A 3,525-nucleotide genomic window follows, 5' to 3' on the forward strand; every position below is an offset into this window, starting at 1 on the left:
GTTCGATCTCTTGGACAGTACTACTACTCGCTACGGAGGTTTGATGGTGGACAGAGAGAAGAACAAGAGCAATGTATGTAGCAGAGAGCTCAAGAACGGTGTCATGATCGATGCATGTAATTCTATAAGATGTGAGATAAGCCGTGGGGATCTGATGAACCAGAAAGATGATCAACTCATGGGGTTGGAGCTTGGGATGAGTTTGAGGAATCCCAAACAAGTTCTTGATTTGGAGCTTCGACTTGGATACCTTTAGATTCATTTGATTAGTAATTTTAATTAATATAAGCAGTATATGCATGGTATAGCTGAGCAGTGAGCAAGTGATTGTGATTGCATTCAGGCTAATGGAGGTCAGAAAAAAAAAAAAAAGTTGAAAAAGCCTCCAAATTTCTATATAGGTTTGTAGTTGTACCTTTTTATAAAGAAATATTTATCCATGATTTTACCAACAGTGTTTACATCTCTTAATTAGAGGCTCAAAGTAATCTTAAAGATGGCTATATGTAAAGTTCCAGTATAATTAAGTGTTATTTTCCTATTTTTTCCAAACAAGAAAACGATATATATGTTGTGTTTTTTTTTAAAACTTGATAATCAGACGATGTCTGTATATTTAAGTATTATATTTATTATTGGTGTTAAATCTATCAATTTGTTGGCCAAAAAAAAAACTATCAATTTATATCATCCTATTTGTAAATTGTATAATAAAATTACGTGCAGTATAGGAGCTAGCTAGGAAAGATTAGAGAAAGTGGGTTGCATGTGTATGAAGTATTAAGAAAGACAAAAAGTGATAAAGATTGCATTATTATAGAGATGGGTTGATACGACACAAACGCATGCGACAAAGTGGTACTATGAATCATATAAAGATGGATGATGATCAATTGACTCATGAATAGTTAATGTTTTCATCTTTTACACTCACCATCACATGTATTAATGCTTCTAGCTTTACATACATATAAGTACTTAATGGTGTATGTGTTAATTAAAAAACTGTCCGATACAAAATGAGGATAGTTTTCTTACTATTGTTGCGAAAAATGTCTATAAATTATAACAGATTCAGTTTATAGCTGAAGAGCCGTTTGGACATGGAGACTTTTTAATATGAGTTTGCAAATCAAATCAAAATCGAGATGAATAGATCTAAAAATGCTATTATATATGCCATCACCCATCAGTCAAGAGTTCAACAACTCATATCGACCAACAAAATGTTACTATTAAGTTAACACAATTCTGTACTTTTTTTCCATCACATAAAAATACACACGTGTGAGTGTGTGCATGCATATAGGGATTTGTTCCTGCAATTAGTGCTCTTTTGGTTATAAAAATTAAACTCCACATATATCAACTATATAGGTATATACATCTTGTAGAGTCTGTAGTATACGAAACATGAATGAATGTAGAGAGTACGTACAGACAGATCAAGAGCCAAGAATGTAGGAGACAAGGTTAGAAAATTAGAAAACAAGTGATGTGAAAAGGTAACAAGAAAATGGAATGTTTTGGTCAATACATTTGGGATGTTTGTGGATTCCCCATGAACAAATTAAATCTGACATTTTCCATCTTCCCAAACAATTTTAATTTAATATACAATTCATCATCACCTTTCCATTTTTAGATTCGATCACTTTCCACTCTAATCTCTACGTTCCCTTCAATTCTTCCCTTTTCCATGAATAATAATTACAGTGAGTTTATTTGTGTTTGAGTGATGTGAAAGCTAAGAGAATTTCATCATGCACCCTAATATTTTTCTTCTGCTTACAAATTTGCTCCAAAAATTTCTTGTGTTTCTTAAAATAATCACCCACCTTCCATTGAAATTTTATTCACACCCGTACCGCTGTCTTAAATAGATTTGACTCTAACTTCTAGTAATGGTGAGGAATTGATTTGAATAATCCTAGAGATTATTTGGCTAAAACTGCAAAAATTGTAGGTTTTGTTAACTGTCCAATCACATTGACTTCTGTCTCTATCTCAAAATCACATGCTTTTAGTTATGTCTTCTCACCGGTTCATTCAAGAATCTCTTTATTTTGTCTGAAGTGATTGTTCTGAATCTGATTTGAACCGTGTGACATACATAACTCATAATATGATATAACTGGAGTTAAATGTGATAAGAGTTTGTTCATCGGTTCATCCTTCGACCAAAGAAATCAAAAGGAAAAATGAGAAGAATCAACTTAGAGTAAACAAAACAACCGATCACTTGCACCTTTGGAACATCTAAACATCGAAGCACCAGTGGTCTAGTGGTAGAATAGTACCCTGCCACGGTACAGACCCGGGTTCGATTCCCGGCTGGTGCAATTCTTTTGAAAACCAACCCCACCCTCTATGTTTGGGCTTTAACGGCCTTAATGTTTTTCATCTGTTACCAGACTTTTGCCCACATGAATTTAAAAATTGCATATAGCCATGGAAAATTCAAAAATCAGAAATTGAAATTTGTAAACGACGTTGGCACGTTGCAATGCAAATAATAATATTTGAAAAAAAAAAGATTCGAGAAAGTCCAAAGGGAAGTGTAAGTTTTAAATACAAAAGAGACATTTTTGCTCAAGTCAGGCGTGATGGAGAGAAAGAAACCTCCCAAGTGATGTATTGATTTCACCACAAGTTAAGTTCTTATGTCTTCTTTACTTATAAAGCTAGCTATGTCAACAATATTCTTCAATAATTTATTATCTAAGACGAAAAAGAAACGTATTCAGGGAAACTGCATCTCAACAACATGTTTAAATTACCATGAGCACAACTTACAAGGTTTTAACTGGGATTATGGGAACACACTAACATGTTTTAAAGAATTATTTTTTTAAAAAAATTGCCAAGAATTCTATTCTTTTGATTTTGAATATCTGGTTTTTTCTGGAACACCCAATAAAACTAAAAATATGAAATAAATGGCTTAGCATGGTTCATGTACAAAAATGACATGCATAAAAAAAAGATATCACCAAACATATTGACGTTCTTATATGATAACAAATTTACCAACTAAAACCATATCCGAGTAATTTTAAGAAAACGAGCATTAAGTGAAAGTCACATGCGCACACTATCCTAATCGCATCACACGATTTCCCTCGTGTACAAAATCCATAAGTGCATGATATTAATATTTTTTTGGGTAACATTATTAAAATTCTAATAATCTCCTCAGGTGATTTGAATCCTAGTCTGTACCAGCTACACACTCACTCCATCCATGTAACCAAATATTCCCAAGCCACCTACGCAGATCCAGCACGATCAATCAAAATCTTAAGAGCTTTTAGTGTATTGTTTTGTCATAAAGGGACTCTAATCAGCTTATAATTACGTAATTAATTTAACGATTAGACAACAAGAATGGGTTTCAAAATACATTCATGGCATTAACATTTGTCGGTACATCTTTACCGGCATTTGCCGGTTCACCCGGTCCCCCACACATCACGACAAACAGCAGCAGTTCCGATGTCCGGCGTTCGGCGGAAGAACTTATAA

The 3,525-nt window shown here is 33.6% G+C and overlaps 1 non-coding gene across 1 annotated transcript; it reads left to right on the top strand.

The window, feature by feature from the left end:
- Window positions 2,272–2,342, top strand: TRNAG-GCC. Its single transcript has one exon. It is a non-coding gene; the product is annotated as a tRNA-Gly (tRNA).

Source organism: Camelina sativa, chromosome 4, assembly GCF_000633955.1.
Source record: "Camelina sativa cultivar DH55 chromosome 4, Cs, whole genome shotgun sequence".
Lineage (NCBI taxonomy): Eukaryota > Viridiplantae > Streptophyta > Magnoliopsida > Brassicales > Brassicaceae > Camelina > Camelina sativa.